The sequence below is a fragment of the Anomaloglossus baeobatrachus genome, chromosome 2 (assembly GCF_048569485.1).
Source record: "Anomaloglossus baeobatrachus isolate aAnoBae1 chromosome 2, aAnoBae1.hap1, whole genome shotgun sequence".
NCBI lineage: Eukaryota > Metazoa > Chordata > Amphibia > Anura > Aromobatidae > Anomaloglossus > Anomaloglossus baeobatrachus.
In genome coordinates this window covers 129,362,795-129,382,151 of record NC_134354.1, presented here as the reverse complement: position 1 = coordinate 129,382,151, position 19,357 = coordinate 129,362,795, and positions in this window count along the sequence as shown.

Sequence of the window (19,357 nt, the reverse complement as noted above, 5' to 3'; positions counted from 1 at the left end):
TTACCCAGGGTGCAGGGCCTACCCCCCATGGTTCCAGGTTCCTAAGAAACCGGTGTCACTACCATCAGCATTACAAATCCCAATCACACCTCACATCATGACCTGTCAGACACACCAGTGGGTTGGTTAAGCTGGAATAGGGCCACCCACTTAGGGTCAGGCAGACTGGTGGGAGGGAGGAAGTAGGAGAGTAGTGAGAGCCCTCAAAGAGTGAGGAGCTGGAGTAGTAGCTCCTTGGGAGCTAGACCGAGGTTGGGTCGCAGACGGTGGTCCGCGATCAGAGGAGTCGGGGACCGGTGGCAGTGACACTGGAAAAGAGTGCGACGGACATAGTCTAGGAGGACTGTAAGCATCAGAAACCCAAAAGAACTGACCGGTACCGAACTCGACAGGGTACAGGACCCTAGGTCAGGAACCGATCCAATGTCCTGATAATTAACCTGGGAGGGAGAGTATCTTCACGAACTTCCCTAAGAGCTCAGAGATTGAAGGTGACAGCACACCGCGGGGGATAGGGCTTTCCAGTAAAGCAGCCCACTGAAATCCCAAGTGCCAGCCATCAAGAGCACAGCAACAGTATATATAGTGAGCGAGGCCTTAAAAGCTTCAAGCCAAGGGGCCACAACAGACAACTAAATTGTGCACAGAGGTGGGCTCTGGATTACCAAGTGACACCGGTGGGAGCAGATACCTGAACAGGCTCCCCACAGTGACAGTGAGGCACAGAGACTTTGGTTTACCTTCAGTGTGAGTGTCTACTTTATAATCTTCATCCAGCACCATGACTACCTGCAGTGAGTACCCTGGTCCCCTGCACCCTGCACTCCCAAATAATCACCAAAATCCCAGAGGCTGGGGCCTTCCCTACCTGCGGAGGGACTGACACCTCGCTGCTCCACACCATCTGCCCCGGTACTCCTTCCAGCAGCGGCGGTACTCCCATTACCGCAACCCGTAGGTGGCGTCACAAACTTCTCCCCTGTAAATAATCTCCTTTTAAGGATTAGAGTGTTTGCCGAGCCCGGGTCCGGACCCCTCGAGCCACGACCACCCCGGATCTGAGGACCCCGGTCCGCGCTGGGGCAGCACATATATACATCACAGTAGACACTGGGGGCACATACATTACATGAGGGGCTGGGGACATGTATATGCTGCCAGCCCCTCCTTTGATGTATGTGCTTCCAGCTCTTCCTGTGATGTATATGCTCTCAGCTCCTCCGGTGAGGTATATGCCCCCAGCCCCTCCTGTGATGTATATGCCCATAGCCTATCTTGTGATATATATGCCCACAGCCTCTCCTGTGATATGTATGACCCCAGCATCTCCAATGTGATGTATAAGCTCCATCCCCTCCTGTGATGTATATGCCCCTAGCATCTCCAGGAGACGCTGGGGCATATACATGACAGGAGGGGCTGGGAGCATATACATAATAGGAGGGGCTGGGGCATATAAATCACAAGAGGGGCTGTGGGCATACACATCACAGGAAACGCTGGGGAAATATATGACAGGAGAGACTGGGTAACAGACATTACTAGGTCACTGGGAGGCATAAGCATTGCAGGGCGGCAGAGAGCACAGACATCACCAGGTGGGCACAGACATCACTAGGTGGGTATAAACACCACTAGGTGGCCGCAGACATCACTAGGGGGGCACAGACATCACTGGGCAGCCACAGGCATCATTAGGAGGAACAGACATCACTGTGGGGCACACACAGCACTAGCGGGGCACAGACAGTACTGGGCAGCCACATGCATCACTAGGGGGGCACAGACTGTACTGGGCAGCCACAGGCATCACTAACAGGGCACAGACAGTATTGGGCAGCCATAGGCATCACTAGGGGGCACATACATCACTAGCAGGAGGCATACATCACTAGAGGGCCACAGACATCACTAGGGGGCCACAGACATCACTAGCGGGGCACAAAAAGTACTGGGCAGCCTCAGGCATCACTAGGGGGGCCACAGACCTCACTAGGGCGCACAGGCATCACTAGGGGGGGCACAGACATCACTGAGGGGAACACAGACATCACTAGGGGGATACAGACATCACTAAGAGGGGGCACAGACATCACTAAGAGGGGCACAGGCATCACTAAGGGGGGCACAGGCATCACTAAGGGGGGCACAGGCATCACTAAGGGGGGCATAGACATCACTGAGGGGGGTACAGACATCACTGAGGGGGGCATAGACCTCACTAGGAGGAGACTGGGGGTCACGGACAGCACTTTCAGAGCACAGACATCACTAAGGGATACACAGCACTGGGGGTGGTGCACAGCATTGGAGGCAATACAACATTGGGGGTGATACACATCACTGGGGGCTGCACACAGCACTGGAGGGAGCACGCTGCACTGGAGAAGGGACAGAGAGTGGGCACACAGTGCTGGTAAATGGGCGGCACACGGCGCTAGAAAGCGGGTGGCACACGGCGCTGGAAAGCGGGCGGTACACGGCGCTGGAAAGCGGGTGGCACATGGCGCTGGAAAGCGGGTGGCACACGCACTGGAATGCGGGTGTGTCGCCCTGGGCAAGCCAGGGGACACAGGTCACAACACCACCACACCCCACACTCCAGGTAGGCACACCTGCTAACCAGAAATCCTTATTGCCTTGCTCCAGGAGTCGGTTGATGCACACCAGGGGGTGGGCCAGGCGGTTGGCTCCGCCCACCAAGGAGCTCACAACTCTGGAGGCAGGAAGTAACCAGGCAGTTAGAGTCCAGGGAGAGTCGAGTGAGGGAGGAGGAAGTGGAAGGAGTGAGGAGTAGCCCAGGCAGGGGCTAGAGTAAACAGAGAAGTGAAAGTGGTGAAAGTAAGGAAAGTAGAAAAGGAGAAGAGTAAGCAAAGTGACAGAAGGAAAGAAAGCCTGAGAGCCCCGCTTCGTGTAGGGCCAGAACAGCAAGGTCAGCGACGGCGGTGACTGTTTGGAGGGGGACAGTTTGGAAGTTCCTGGAAGGACCCCGTTGGCTGTGTGCCCGGTGGTCTGGAGCAGTGTTCCGAAGGACAGTCAGCACCAGGGCAGGGGCCTCTCGGACCCCGGCAAGGCTAGGAGTCGCCAGATTTGCCAAATCCGTCAGTGACGGGGACGCAGATCCCCCAGCAACCAAGTCCCGATTGACGGCAACAGCCCGACCATTACCGGGGAGACACCGCCACCGCCAAGGCACAAGTTTCCCCAGGGCCAGCGCCTGCGGGCAAAGTGTAGAGCTCCTCCGGCCCAGATTGCAGTCGGGGAGCGGGTAGCCGGAGGGAATCCACCGCTACCATCAGACAACCTAGGTGCAAGGAAGAGAAACGTCACCGTTACCTACCGGGAGTGCAGGTGCAGCCGTCTGTGGGACCGTCCTACCAGCCGTTGGTTTACCGTACAAACTGTGTCCGTGTGTCAGGCTGAGTGAGTACCATAGTGCCGCAAGGCACAGCGCTGCCCCCGCGCCCCTGCGCCCTCCAGGCCCTACACTTCACATCTCATCACCGGGCCCCGGGATCACCAACCCCTACCCACGGAGGGGCAACACAACACCTGGCTGCTCCGCATCACCATCCCCGGGACCCCCACACTGAGCAGCGGTGGTGCAATCACCACAACCGTGGGTGGCGTCACGAACTATAACAATCCCCACACCCAACAAACACCCCCTTTCACTCACGGGCGAGGAGTGTCGCTCGAGACACCCCGGGATCCGGCCCACGGCTCGAGCCACCAGGAGCAACTGCCGGACCCGAGCAGAAGGGGTGAGCGCGGTGTGCTGACACCCTCCTCCCCGCCCGCGACAACTTGGCGTCACGAACAGGATCTTACCGCTCTGCCGTCAGGTAGAGGTGCGCCTTGTTACCGCCGGAGGCATCCGGCGGAAAAATTTCAGAAGCCGCCATCTTTGGCGCGAAAAGTTCCCGCTCGAGCGTCTTCTCGAGCAGTAGAAGCGCGAAGGCCAAAACCCCGCCCTGAGAGAGGAGGGGCCGGAAAGAGCTAAGGGGGACGCGATGGCGGCTGGCCGCATGTAGCCGCGGCTATAGAAGCAGGGACGCCAGGACCCTGCGGCCATTGACTGGTTCCTGGAAGAGGCCGCTGCTAAAGATGCTGAGTCCGACCAGCAACACCGTGGTCCCCGCACCTGGCATTGCAGCGCGGGTGGAAGTCCGGACCGTCCAGCTAAGCAGCCGTCTGCAGGTCCGCATGCAGCTCCTCATGGAGGAGTGGGAGGCCGACATGGTGGAAGTGGTGGCGGCCATACGGAGACGCGAGACGGAGGGAGTCTTGGAAGGGAGGGTAAGTGACCCACGCCCCTGTGCCCCTAGTGGGTCGGTCATCGCGGCTGAGGGACCCGGTCCATACCCGCTCGCCCTGCTACCTCCCCCGCTACCCGTGTTGGCTGCTGCTGCCCTGCCACTAGGCCCGCTACCACCACCACCGGTAGCAGTACCCTACCAATCCGCCCCGGCGGACAGACCTGCAGCAGAAGATCGTGACCACCCTGATCCGCTTCAATGGAAGGAGCCGGAGGCTGAGGCCGTCAGCAAAGATGCACCGGAGGCACGGCGGGGATGCAGCTGCCAGGAGGCAGAGCAGGCCATGTCACAGCGGGGTCCCTTATTACTGAAGGTGCTGGTCGTAGCCGACACGGAGGGACTCTGGCTGGGCCCGTCCCCCGCACACGCTGAACCGGAGCAAACAGAAAGTGCTCCCGGCTGGGAGCGACGGCAACAGCAGCTGCGCAGGGAGATCGATGCCCGAGAGGGGTGTAGAGCGGATGTGCATGCCCGCATGTATATGGAAGAAGATCGCCTGCAGCGAGCTACCATTGGGGTCCAGAGCGGTGCACCATGTGAAGGTGGCACTAGAGCCCCACGAGTGAGAATGGACTGTTGAGCCGCAAAAGGCAGCGGAGTGCCGCTGCACAGTCCCCGTTGGGACCACCAGGAGTTTGTTTGTTTGAAAGTTGCAAAAGAATGATAAGAAAAATGCCCGAAGTTTAACCTGATTTGTTTGTGATTGAACCGGCAGGAGCTGGCACCGTTGTCCCCGTGGGGACCGTTTAAGTTTATTTGCATGGGAACTAGCCATGGACAAGCCCGTGAACTCTGCAGGGCACCACAAACGTTAAGTGGCTTGTAAATATGTTGGGTACCGTTACCGTTTCCGCAATGCCACCTCCGGAGAGGCAGGTTGGAGGGAGGGCCCTGAGCAGAGCAGGCCAGGGCCCAGCCACCAAAGGAACCGGTGGCCACCCTCTGGAGGGGAAGGACAGATCCCGCTCGGGTAACTTGTCCTGGACTGTGGGTCAAGGGGTGCTGCCTGGGTTTTAGGGGCAGCATCAGGGCCAGGTTGCTTGGGTGGGAGAGAGCGGAAACCGTGACCGTACACCGTTGCAACGTTTAAGAAAATGTGCCTCCCGTTTGGGAAGAGTTTTATGATTAAAAATGTTATTGATGTTTGATTAACCCTTGTCATCCCCTTTTACAGAAAAATAAAACCGGTGTAGGACGGCAGCCCGCGGACGGTCTGCATTTTGCTAAGGGGGAATGTGTCGCCCTGGGCAAGCCAGGGGACACAGGTCACAACACCACCACACCCCACACTCCAGGTAGGCACACCTGCTAACCAGAAATCCTTATTGCCTTGCTCCAGGAGTCGGTTGATGCACACCAGGGGGTGGGCCAGGCGGTTGGCTCCGCCCACCAAGGAGCTCACAACTCTGGAGGCAGGAAGTAACCAGGCAGTTAGAGTCCAGGGAGAGTCGAGTGAGGGAGGAGGAAGTGGAAGGAGTGAGGAGTAGCCCAGGCAGGGGCTAGAGTAAACAGAGAAGTGAAAGTGGTGAAAGTAAGGAAAGTAGAAAAGGAGAAGAGTAAGCAAAGTGACAGAAGGAAAGAAAGCCTGAGAGCCCCGCTTCGTGTAGGGCCAGAACAGCAAGGTCAGCGACGGCGGTGACTGTTTGGAGGGGGACAGTTTGGAAGTTCCTGGAAGGACCCCGTTGGCTGTGTGCCCGGTGGTCTGGAGCAGTGTTCCGAAGGACAGTCAGCACCAGGGCAGGGGCCTCTCGGACCCCGGCAAGGCTAGGAGTCGCCAGATTTGCCAAATCCGTCAGTGACGGGGACGCAGATCCCCCAGCAACCAAGTCCCGATTGACGGCAACAGCCCGACCATTACCGGGGAGACACCGCCACCGCCAAGGCACAAGTTTCCCCAGGGCCAGCGCCTGCGGGCAAAGTGTAGAGCTCCTCCGGCCCAGATTGCAGTCGGGGAGCGGGTAGCCGGAGGGAATCCACCGCTACCATCAGACAACCTAGGTGCAAGGAAGAGAAACGTCACCGTTACCTACCGGGAGTGCAGGTGCAGCCGTCTGTGGGACCGTCCTACCAGCCGTTGGTTTACCGTACAAACTGTGTCCGTGTGTCAGGCTGAGTGAGTACCATAGTGCCGCAAGGCACAGCGCTGCCCCCGCGCCCCTGCGCCCTCCAGGCCCTACACTTCACATCTCATCACCGGGCCCCGGGATCACCAACCCCTACCCACGGAGGGGCAACACAACACCTGGCTGCTCCGCATCACCATCCCCGGGACCCCCACACTGAGCAGCGGTGGTGCAATCACCACAACCGTGGGTGGCGTCACGAACTATAACAATCCCCACACCCAACAAACACCCCCTTTCACTCACGGGCGAGGAGTGTCGCTCGAGACACCCCGGGATCCGGCCCACGGCTCGAGCCACCAGGAGCAACTGCCGGACCCGAGCAGAAGGGGTGAGCGCGGTGTGCTGACACCCTCCTCCCCGCCCGCGACACGGGCGGCACACGTGCTGCAATGCGGGCGGCACACGGCGCTGGAAAGCAGGCGGCACACAGTGCTGGAATGTGTGCGGCACACGGAGCTGGATAGTGGGCGCCACACGGCACTGGAGAGCGGGCACACAATGCTGAAGCAGTGAAACTGCTTTGGGATGGAAGCGCAGAGTGCTGAACCTGCCTACAGAGTCCTGAGCACGCTGGCACCTGCTAACGAGAGAGCTCATTGGTGTGTGCAAGCAGCACATGTGGGGATTTAAAGGGCCGGCGGCCGGTAAGACTGCAGCCGCGGACGGAGCACTGCCGCCCCTGGGAATCTGACCGGGGGCCGCAGAAAAGGTCATGGCGGGCCGGAAGTTCCCAACACCTGTACTACAATATCTCCACAGTCATTTCCTGGAATACTCTGTGCTGCTGGTGGAACAGACACTTTCCAGCTTGTGACTTACTACAATATCCCGACATTCATTTCCTGAAATAGTTTGTGTTGCAGGTGAAACCAGCTCTTACCATCTTATGACCTATTATAAAATCTCCATAGTCATTTCCTGAAATACTCTGTACTGTGGGAGGAAACAGCACTTTCCAGCTTGTGACCTACTACAATATCTTGACATTCATGTCCTGAAGTACCCTGTGGTGCGGGTAAAACCGGCACTTTCCAGCTTGTGATCTTCTACAAGATCTCAACATTCATTTCCTGAAATACTCTGTGCTGCTTGAAGACAAACTCCTTCCACTGTGTAACTCTCAGTTTGTTACCAGTCAAAATGTTATCATACCCCTGAAATACACGGTGCTGCGCATGGAACCTTCACTTTCCAGCTTGTGACCTACTACAATAGCTTAACATTCCTATCCAGAAATGTTCTTTGCTGCCAGAGGGCCCCGCATCATTCACAGTGTAAAGCTCCATCTGTGACCTACCAAAACATCCAGTTACTGCTTTTCTGGAATACTCTGTCCCTTTGACCTCCTATAAAACTGTGATATTCCTCTTCTGAATTACTCTGTGCTGCTGGGAGACCCTTCTTCTTCTATGAAACTCTCAGTCTGTGACCTACCCCAAGGTCAGTGCACTCCTCTCCTGAAATGCTCTGGGAGACCCCACTTTATCTACTACCATATAGTATTGAGATTGCATAGTATAGACCCAGCATAATAAAGCCATATATTAACGAGATTACATTCTATAGACCCAGTATAATACCGACATATACAGTGGGGAAAAAAAGTATTTGATACACTGCCAATTTTGCAAGTTTGTCCACATAAAATAATGGATTTGTCTGTAATTTGTATTGTAGGTACACTCCACATTGCATAATTTTTATATAATTAGTTAGCAATTTATTGCATAACATATGTATTTGAGCACCTACCAATCAGCAATAATTCTGGCTCTCACAAACCTGTTATTTTTTTCTTTAAGAAGCCTCCTACTCTGCACTCATTACCTGTATTAATTGCTCCTGTTTGAACTCGACACCTGTCCACACACCAGGGACAAAATTTAGACCTGCACAAGACTGGGATGGGCTACAGGGCAACAGGCAAGCAGCTTGGTGAGAAGACAACTGTTAGCGAAATTATTGGAAAATGGAAGAAACACAAGATGGCAGTCAGTCTCACTCAGTCTGAGTCTCCATGCAAGATCTCACCTCATGGGCTAAGGATGATTCTGAGAAAAGTCAGGAATCAGCCCAAAACTACATAGGATGACTTAAATAATGACCAACATGAGTAACACACTATGCCATCATTAATTAAAATCCTGCAGTGCACGCAAAGGTTCCCCCTGCTCATGCCAGCACATGACTAGGCCCATTTGGAGTTCTCCAATGACCATCTGGATGATGATTGCTTTGTATTTGTGCTGCCCCCACATCAGCAGTCGTGCTGCTCGGATCCAGATCCCGCGGTGGCTCGAGGGGCGTCCGGACCCGGGGTGGTCGTGCGGCCACTCAAATGAAGGGGATATTTACAGGGGATAGTGTATCTACAGTTTGTGATGCCACCCGTGGTGTGTGGTAAGATGGAGTACCACCGCTGCAGCTGCGGAGTACCCGGGGCGATGGAGTGGGCCGCTAGGTGTTTAACCCCTCCAAGGGTAGGGGGGAATGCCCCGGGACTCGGTGATAGTGGCTGGGATGTGCCGTTGGGGAGGTAAGGGTCACTTGCGTACTCACTCAGTCCATAAAGTTGACACCGACAACTTAGTTAGTAAACCAAAGTTCTGGACACCGCTGCCGCTGAGGGGAGCACGTTTGGCCCCGTTCCTGCTGGTGTTGCCTGATGATCTGTGACCTTTCCCTTGGCACCTTGTTCTCTTCTTAGTTGGCCCCTATAGCTTGAAACTAGTCGGGTCCCACTCCCCAGTATGGCTAACTGAGGGAGCTTGCTCTTGGGATTCACGCTTGGGATTTCCTGGACCGTTTTAGTGGAAAGTCCTATCCCCCTCGTTGTGCTAGTACCCCGATTTTGGAGCGGGTGGAGAGCAGATATTGAAGGCTCCGTCCACGTCGGGTAAATTGTCAGGTTGCCTGAAGTTACTCCCTGACCTAGGGTCCACGTACTCCGTCATGCACTGGTCCCAGCCCGGTGATGGTACAAGGCCGCCAGCTGTCCTCCATGACAATACCGTGCCCCTTGTCACAATCCCCTGCGACCGGGGGTCCAGCTCCTACCAGGCCCAGACCACCGTCTGCTACCTAGTAGCTCCAAGGAGCCCAGCTCCTGACCTCCTCTCTCCTTCACTTCCAACACTACACTGGCCTACTCCTGACACTCCTGACCTCCCCTTACCAGCCCCCCCAAGTGGGCGACCCTATTCCACTCAGGCCGTCCACTGGTGTGTCTGGTGGGTGTGGTGCAGAGTGTGCCTAGGATTTTGATTAGCTGGTTTTGGCAACACCATTGGTTAGGGACCTGTAAGGAGGAGGTGGATATTGCACAGAAGGGCAGATTGCACAATACCCTGTGATGGCCTGATAGGCCAGGGCATCACATTCCCCCTTGGTTAAACGTAGCTCATCCTCGAGCTACGGGACATCGGAGGTTTATGATTTTTTTTTTTTTTTTTAAACTATGTAAAACAGAAAAAAGAAAACATTTTTATTTACTACTACGTCCCTCATTAGGGAGGCTGGCACTTAAACGTTACGGGAAACTTTGTGAGTTCATCTCTCCAACGGAGGAACGCTACCGGTTTCAGTAGTAGCGGAGGCTCAACCTGCTCCATTGCAGCCTCTTCCTGCAACAGTCTAGTCCCAATGTCCCGGATCCCATTAACCTGCCACCCAAACAACCTGACCACCTGCAAACCTATTGTGGGTCCTTGACCAGGTTAACGTCCCGGGCGTTGTGATAGACGACTCTGGTGGGCACAGGAGGTGCAACTATTTACAAAAACACAAGTTCGTGTTGGTCACAACCAGTCCTGTGACCGTGGTCCATTTTTACTATATATAATTAACGAAGTCCATGTACCGGTTGTACACATTATAGCAAATCTTCTCGCAAATCAGGTAACTTTCACTCTTTTCATTTAGACCCTGTTGATTAGACCCTCATTTTCTAACAATCTCTACATGAAAAACAACAAACTTTGAAAAATAACAAACGAAACACCGATACCTAGCAGTTCTGTTACAACATTAGACATTACTGGTACCTCTCACTGGGAGGCTGGTAATTGACAGCGGCGGCTGGCACAACCCGCTCGTCAACCATAGCGAGCCGTTTCACATCTAGGGCATACCAGCCCCTCTCGCTCCAATGCCGTGTGTAGCCAACCACCTCTCCTGGCTCCAGTTTACGGCCCAGGTGGTCTTTCGGGAGATACTGCTCATTTTCCCTCTGTGCATGGGCAACCATCTCCGATTGCCTCTGCTTTTGACTCATCATCTTCGGCTTAAGCTTTGGGTGTTGGCGTTCCCAGTAGGGGGCATCAGCGTCCGGCCTCGGCTCCCTAGCTGGCTCTGGCTTTAGGTGTGTTCTTGCGGCCCCAACAGCCATTGGGATGCCGCGCGGCAGTGGAACCGGCAGCTCTCCAGGCTCCACTTCCGCCTTGGTAAACAGAAGAACCGACTGCTCCGCAGCTGGGGTTGCAGAGTCCGGGTGCCTCGCCTCTGAGGACGAGCCCGGAGATGCGGCCGGGTCTGGTCTGGCCGGTGTCGGGGTGACCGCTGTCATGACCGGGTCGAGGGACGGGACCGGGGTGTCCGCAGCTGGAGCTTCGTATATAGGAGCTGAAGGTTCCGCTGCCGGGGTTGCAGTAGGCAGCTCGGCGTCCACCGAGGACGGGGTTGGTGGCGGTGGAGTGCTCACCGGGAGTGGGGGCGGTCCGGATCCCTCAGCCACATCGGCCAAATTAGGGCAATCATCAGGAACTAGATAACCGCTTACCCTCTCTTCACGTGGGATTTCGATCTCACGGATTTGCACCGCCATAGCCAGGCTCCTCATCTCTTCCCTCCAGTGGTCCAGTATAAACAGGAACTGCGTCCGCATTCTCCTGCACAGCTGCTCTGTCTCTTCTTCGATCCAGGTCGCGGTCCCGGGAACAGCACGTTCCGGTGACCAGCTCCACTCCGCCATCTTGCCTCTGCGCTGTCCAGGAATGTTATGGCAGGGTCATGGAGTCCCTGCTTCTCTTCCGCTGCTGCTACATGCCGTCACATCCCCTTGGTTTTCACTCAGCACTCCTCTCGATGCTGTGGCCCTCTGGGAACCTCCGGTTTCGGCCTCACACACAGGACGAAGGGCAGGGCTCCTGCTTCGTGCAATTTCACGGGGAATATGGCGTTTTGGCATGAAAAGATGGCGGAATATGGCGGAATTGGCGGGGAACGGGATTTTGACTCACGGTTTTCGGTCTTCAAGGCGCACGTCACCCAGGTAAGTGGGTCCTGCTCGTATCCTGTTCAATCATGACGCCAGGAATTTGAGGTGTGCCATCCCTACGTCAGCAGCCAAGCTGCTTGGATCTGAATCCGCGGTGGCTCGAGGGACGTCCGGACACGGGGGGGGTTGTGCGGCCACTCAAATGAAGGGGATATTTAAAGGGGATGGTGTATCTACAGTTTGTGACGCCACCCGTGGTGTGTAGTTAAATAGAGTACCACCGCTGCAGCTAGGTGTTTAACCCTTCCAAGGGTAGGGGGGAATGCCCCGGGACTCGGTGATAGTGATGGGGATATGAAGTTGGGGAGGTAAGGGTCCCTTGCGTACTCACTCAGTCCATAAAGCTGACACCGACAACTTAGTAAACCAAAGTTCTGGACACTGCTGCTGCTGAGGGGAGCACGTTTGGGTCCCATTCCTGCTGGTGTTGCCTGATGATCTGTGACCTTTCCCTTGGCACCTTGTTCTCTTCTTAGTTGGCCCCTATAGCTTGAAACTAGTCGGATCCCGCTCCCCAACATGACTAACTGAGGGAGCTTGCTCTCAGGGTTCACGTTTTAGTGGAAAATCCTATCCCCCTCGTTGTGCTAGTACCCCAATTTTGGAGCGGGTGGAGAGCGGATCTTGAAGGCTCCATCCTCGTCGGGTAAATTATCAGGTTGCCTGAAGCTACTCCCTGACCTAGGGTCCACATACCCCGTCGTGCCCTGGTCTCAGCCCGGTGATGGTACAAAGCCGCCGGCTGTCCTCCACGACAATACCGTGCCCCTTGTCACGATCCCCTGCAACCGGGGATCCAGCTCCTACCAGGCTCAGACCACCGTCTGCTACCTAGTAGCTCCAAGGAGCCCAGCTCCTGACCTCCTCTCTCCTTCACTTCCAACACTACACTGGCCTACTCCTGACACTCCTGACCTCCCCTTACCAACCCCCCAAGTGGGCGACCCTATTCCACTCAGGCCGTCCACTGGTGTGTCTTGTGGGTGTGGTACAGAGTGTTCCTAGGATTTTGATTAGCTGGTTTTGTCAACACTATTGGTTAGGGACCCGTAACCAAGGAGGAGGTGGATATTGTACAGAAGGGCAGATTGCACAATATCCTGTGGTGACCTGAAAGGCCAGGGCGTCACATATTGACCTAGCATAATACCACCATATAGTAACGACATTACATTGTATAGACCCAACATAATAGTACTATTACTAATACCTATATATGCCTCTGCTCACTTAGATGTAGCAGAGCTGAGATGGTCAGAGATGCTACATCTGTCTCTGCTCTGGTACATCTCATCTTCTCACTCAGATGTTACAGAGTTGAGATGGTCAGATGTAGTAAAACAGAGACCATCAGATGTAGCAGAGAGGAGAAAGTCAGAGACTCCACATCTGTCTCTGCTCTGCTACATAAGACTGTCTCAGTTCTGCTACATCTTACTTTCTCAACTCTGCTACATCTGAATTGAATGGTCCCATGTAACAGAGCAGAGACAGTCAGATGAAAGAGAGCTATATAGAGAGAAAACTAACCCAGGAGTTCTCCAGCTCTAAAAGAGTCCAGCAGAGTGAGGTCTTCCTGCACTCAGGTGGGAAATCCCTGGCTTCAGTGAAGTGGCTCCAAACATTGAAAAATCTGTTAGTGTAACCCGAGCGCTCGAGTATCTAGCGATGCTTGGCACTTCTCGTTAATCGATTGAGCACCTTGATGCTCGATCGAGTAACAAGTAGTGATGAGCGAGTACTAAAAAGCTCGGGTGCTCGAAGCTCGGGCCGAGCCTCCCAAGATACTCGTGTACTCGGCCCGAGCACCGAGCCCAATTTTATCCTATGGGAGACCCGAGTATTTTTGTGAAATGACCACCGGCAGCATGTAGAAACCCTAAAAATGGCACAAAAGTCTCCGAAGAGTGCTCAAATGACATGGCAACAGCATGGGGAAGACCCCTTGAAGCATTTATCACTCAAAAGTCACAGCTGTGAACAATTTTGTCCGCGTTTTACGCCATTTTTACGGACTCACCAGAAAACCTTCCAAAATGACACCAAAATGATTTTTCATGGCGGAAATGTTAAGGGCACATACCCAATAGTGAGATAGAGCTAATGTATGTTACTTTTTGAGATCAATACATGAAAGATTTTACGTAAAACATTGTGTGGCACTCCGATGTCCCTGAGAAGAGACGTACATAAAGGCCTCTGAGTCTAATGTGCCCATTTTGAGGAACTGAGTCTTTGTAGTATTTTCCTTTGCCAGGGCAGTCCAAAATTGTGAGGTTCACCAGTGCCCCTGCATACAGACGTGCATGATGGCCTGTAAACCTGAAGTGCCCATTGGAAGGAAGTGGGTATATTGTAGTATAGCCCTTAGGCAGGGCAGCCAAAAATTGGGAGGCTCCACGTTGTCCCTGGATAGAGACGTGCATGAGGGCCTCAAAACATTAAGTGTCCATTGTCAGGAAGTGGGTGTATTATAGTATAGCCCTTAGGCAGGGCAGCCAAAAATTGGGAGGCTCCACGTTGTCCCTGGATAGAGACGTGCATGAGGGCCTGTAAACCTGAAGTGCCCATTGGAAGGAAGTGGGTCTTTTGTAGTATAGCCCTTTGGCAGGGCAGCCAAAAATTGGGAGGCTCCACGTTGTCCCTGGATAGAGACGTGCATGAGGGCCTCAAAACATTAAGTGTCCATTGTCAGGAAGTGGGTGTATTATAGTATAGCCCTTTGGCAGGGCAGCCAAAAATTGGGAGGCTCCACGTTGTCCCTGGATAGAGACGTGCATGAGGGCCTCAAAACATTAAGTGTCCATTGTCAGGAAGTGGGTGTATTATAGTATAGCCCTTTGGCAGGGCAGCCAAAAATTGGGAGGCTCCACGTTGTCCCTGGATAGAGACGTGCATGAGGGCCTCAAAACATTAAGTGTCCATTGTCAGGAAGTGGGTGTATTATAGTATAGCCCTTTGGCAGGGCAGCCAAAAATTGGGAGGCTCCACGTTGTCCCTAGATAGAGACGTGCATGAGGGCCTCAAAACATTAAGTGTCCATTGTCAGGAAGTGGGTGTATTATAGTATAGCCCTTTGGCAGGGCAGCCAAAAATTGGGAGACTCCACGTTGTCCCTGGATAGAGACGTGCATGAGGGCCTCAAAACATTAAGTGTCCATTGTCAGGAAGTGGGTGTATTATAGTATAGCCCTTTGGCAGGGCAGCCAAAAATTGGGAGGCTCCACGTTGTCCCTGGATAGAGACGTGCATGAGGGCCTCAAAACATTAAGTGTCCATTGTCAGGAAGTGGGTGTATTATAGTATAGCCCTTTGGCAGGGCAGCCAAAAATTGGGAGGCTCCACGTTGTCCCTGGATAGAGACGTGCATGAGGGCCTCAAAACATTAAGTGTCCATTGTCAGGAAGTGGGTGTATTATAGTATAGCCCTTTGGCAGGGCAGCCAAAAATTGGGAGGCTCCACGTTGTCCCTGGATAGAGACGTGCATGAGGGCCTCAAAACATTAGGTGTCCATTGTCAGGAAGTGGGTGTATTATAGTATAGCCCTTTGGCAGGGCAGCCAAAAATTGGGAGGCTCCACGTTGTCCCTGGATAGAGACGTGCATGAGGGCCTCAAAACATTAAGTGTCCATTGTCAGGAAGTGGGTGTATTATAGTATAGCCCTTTGGCAGGGCAGCCAAAAATTGGGAGGCTCCACGTTGTCCCTGGATAGAGACGTGCATGAGGGCCTCAAAACATTAAGTGTCCATTGTCAGGAAATGGGTGTATTATAGTATAGCCCTTTGGCAGGGCAGCCAAAAATTGGGAGGCTCCACGTTGTCCCTGGATAGAGACGTGCATGAGGGCCTCAAAACATTGTTCCCATTGCAAAGGAGCGGGTCTCCTGTCGTTGTAATGTCCATTCTGCAAAGAATGGGCGAAAAAATTTACCACTGGGGGTATACCTGAAACAAAGGCCTAACTCTTGTAACAGTCATCATGGTGGCGCATGAGGAGAAGGAGGAGCAGTCCAGCGATTATCCAAAGTCCAGAAGTGTGTACCCATGGGTGACTGGAGGTACATGGCAAATTCCCGTTACAAACTTTAAATTCCGCTCTCATTTGCTGGTGGTGTGGTGAAGTCTGGCCCAATCCAACCCTTGTTCATCTTGATCAGAGTCAGCCTATCAGCATTTTCAGTTGACAGGCGGGTGCGTTTATCTGTAATGATTCCACCTGCGGCACTAAAAACACGCTCTGACAAAACGCTAGCGGCAGGGCAGGCCAGGACTTCCAAGGCGTAGAGAGCCAATTCATGCCACGTGTCCACCTTGGATACCCAATAATTGTAAGGCACAGAGGAATGTCGGAGTACAGTTGTTCGATCTGCAAGGTACTCCTTGAGCATCTGGGCAAACTTAGGATTTCTTGTGGCACTACCCCGCACCTCAGGAGCTGTGGTACGTGAGGGGCTGAGAAAACTGTCCCACATCTTAAAGACTGTTCCCCTACCTCTGGCGGATTGGACTTGTGCCTCTCTCGGCTGTACGCCTTGGTTGTCCACTGATTCCTGACCTATGCCGCTAGCGTTTTGTGAGGGGAATGCTTTGCCTACTTCCGTGACTATGGCCTTCCGGAACTGCTGCATTTTGGTTGACCTCTCCGCCTCGGGAATAAGAGACATAAAGTTCTCCTTGTAGCGTGGGTCTAACAGTGTTACCAACCAGTAATGATTGTCGGCCAAGATGTTCTTAACGCGAGGGTCACGAGACAGGCAGCTTACCATAAAGTCAGCCATGTGCGCCAGACTCTTAACAGCCAGGACTTCAGTAGCCTGACCAACACGTTGACTGAACATGCTGTCCTCCTCCTCCTCCTCCTCCTCATCTACCCTGTCCTCTGGCCAGCCACGCTGAACCGAGGATATGACTGGTGTGCATGTCATATCCTCAATTTGGCCGGAGATTTGCTCCATGTCTTCATCCTCCTCCTCGTCATAGTCCTCCACTGCACGTTGTGATGAGACGAGGCTGGGCTGTGTGTTATCACCCACACCCACTACTGTTTCTTGCTGCAACTCATCGCGCTCCGCCTGCAATGCATCATGTTTGGTTTTGAGCAGAGACCGTTTTAGAAGGCAGAGTAGCGGTATGGTGACGCTAATAATGGCGTCATCACCACTCACCATCTTGGTGGAGTCCTCAAAGTTTTGGAGGATGGTACATAGGTCGGACATCCATCTCCACTCCTCAGGTGTTATGTGTGGAGTTTGACCCATTTCCCGACGGTTTAGGTGATGCAGGTACTCAACAACTGCCCTCTTCTGCTCACATATCCTGACCAACATGTGCAGAGTTGAATTCCAACGCGTGGGGACATCACACACCAGTCTGTGAGCCGGAAGATGCAAACTGTGCTGAAAGCCGGCAAGGCCGGCTGAAGCAGTAGGTGACTTTCGAAAATGTGCAGACAGGCGGCGAACTTTTACCAGCAGATCAGACAGCTTTGGGTATGACTTTAGAAACCGCTGAACCACGAGGTTGAGCACATGGGCCACGCATGGAACATGTGTCAGCTGGCCTCGCCTCAAAGCCGCCACCAGGTTCCGGCCATTGTCACACACGACCTTTCCTGGCTTTAGGTTCAGAGGTGTGAGCCAGTGATCTGCCTGCTGTTTCAGAGCTGTCCACAGCTCTTCTGCATTGTGGGGTTTGTCACCTATGCAGATTAGCTTCAGCACAGCCTGTTGCCGCTTCGCCGAGGCAGTGCTGCAGTGCTTCCAGCTTGGGACTGGTGTGGAGGGTACAGTGGATGAGGATGTGCAGGAGGAGGAGGAGGCTGAAGAGCATGACAATCCGGAGCTGTAGAGTGTGGGTGAAACACTGACTGAGGTAGGGCCTGCAAACCTTGGTGTGGGAAGGACGTGTTCCGTCCCTCGCTCAGACTGGGTCCCAGCTTCCACAATATTAACCCAGTGTGCCGTCAACGAGATGTAGCGGCCTTGCCCACAAGCACTTGTCCACGTGTCTGTGGTTAGGTGGACTTTGGGTGAAACAGCGTTGTTCAGGGCACGTGTGATGTTTTGTGACACGTGGTTATGCAACGCGGGGACGGCACACCGGGAGAAATAGTGGCGGCTGGGGACCGAGTAACGTGGGACAGCTGCCGCCATCAGGTCGCGGAATGCTTCTGTCTCCACCAGCCTAAAAGGCAACATTTCCAGCGCAAGCAGTCGCGAAATGTTAGCATTTAGAACTGTGGCATGTGGGGTGTTGGCAGTGTATTTGCGCCTGCGTTCAAAGGTTTGCTGAATGGATAACTGAACGCTGCGCTGGGACAAGGACGTGCTTGATGATGGTGTTATTTCTGCGTAGGCAACTGCAGGTGCAGGACCGAAGGAGGCTTGTTCGCAGGCAGCATGGACAGGGGATTGGCTCGCATGCACAACCAGCGAAGACGTAGCAGTGACATTAGCAAGCACTGCTCCTCGACTCTGTTGTACTTCCCACAAAGTCGGGTGCTTGGCTGACATGTGCCTGATCATGCTGGTGGTGGTCAGGCTGCTAGTTTTGGTACCCCTGCTGATGCTGGCACGGCAGGTGTTGCAAATGGCCTTTTTAGAATCATCTGGATCCAACTTAAAAAACTGCCAGACTCGGGAAGACCTAACATTTGTACAGGCACCTTGTGTCGTGTTGTTGTTCCGGGGAACGGTTGCCTGACTTCTGCCTGGAGCCACCACCCTGCTTCTTACTGCCTGTTGGGATGCTACGCCTCCCTCCCCCTGTGCACTGCTGTCCTCGCTCTGCATATCCTCCTGCCAGGTTGGGTCAGTTACTGGATCATCCACCACGTCGTCTTCCTCTTCCGCACCCTGCTCCTCCTCCTGACTTCCTGACAATTGTGTCTCATCATCGTCCACCCCTTGTTGAGACACGTTGCCAACTTCGTGAGAACGTGGCTGCTCAAATATTTGGCCATCTGTACATACGATCTCCTCATGACCCACTTCAACATGAGCTGGCGAGAGGCCAGAATGTGCGAATGGAAACGTGAACAGCTCTTCCGAGTGTCCAAGTGTGGGATCATTAATGTCCGAGGACATGTACTCAGCCTTGTGGTAGGAAGGAGGATCAGGTTCTGAAATGTGCGGTGCAGTATCACGGCTACTGACACTTGACCGTGTGGAAGACAGAGTGTTTGTGGTGGTGCCAATCTGACTGGAAGCATTATCCGCTATCCAACTAACAACCTGTTGACACTGGTCTTGGTTCAAGAGCGGTGTACTGCTGCGGTCCCCAAGAATTTGGGACAGGACGTGCGAGCGACTAGATGTGGCCCTTTGTTGTGGCAAAATTAGAGCTTGCCCACGACCTCGGCCTCTGCCTGCACCACCATCACGTCCACTTCCTTGTTCCTTGCCAACGCCCTTGCGCATTTTGCAATGCTGTGCTGACGTGTATTCACTAGACTTGGGCGTTATATCAAAGTTTGTGCAAATCGTGCACCTGTACGCTGCCACCGACAGGCACACACGTGCGGTTTTTAAATGCAAGCACGGACGCACTAAGAACCTAACACAGGTTTTAGGAGAAAAAATTAATGACGAGAATTCTGACACTATCAGCCACTGCTGACTAACGTGTATTATACACT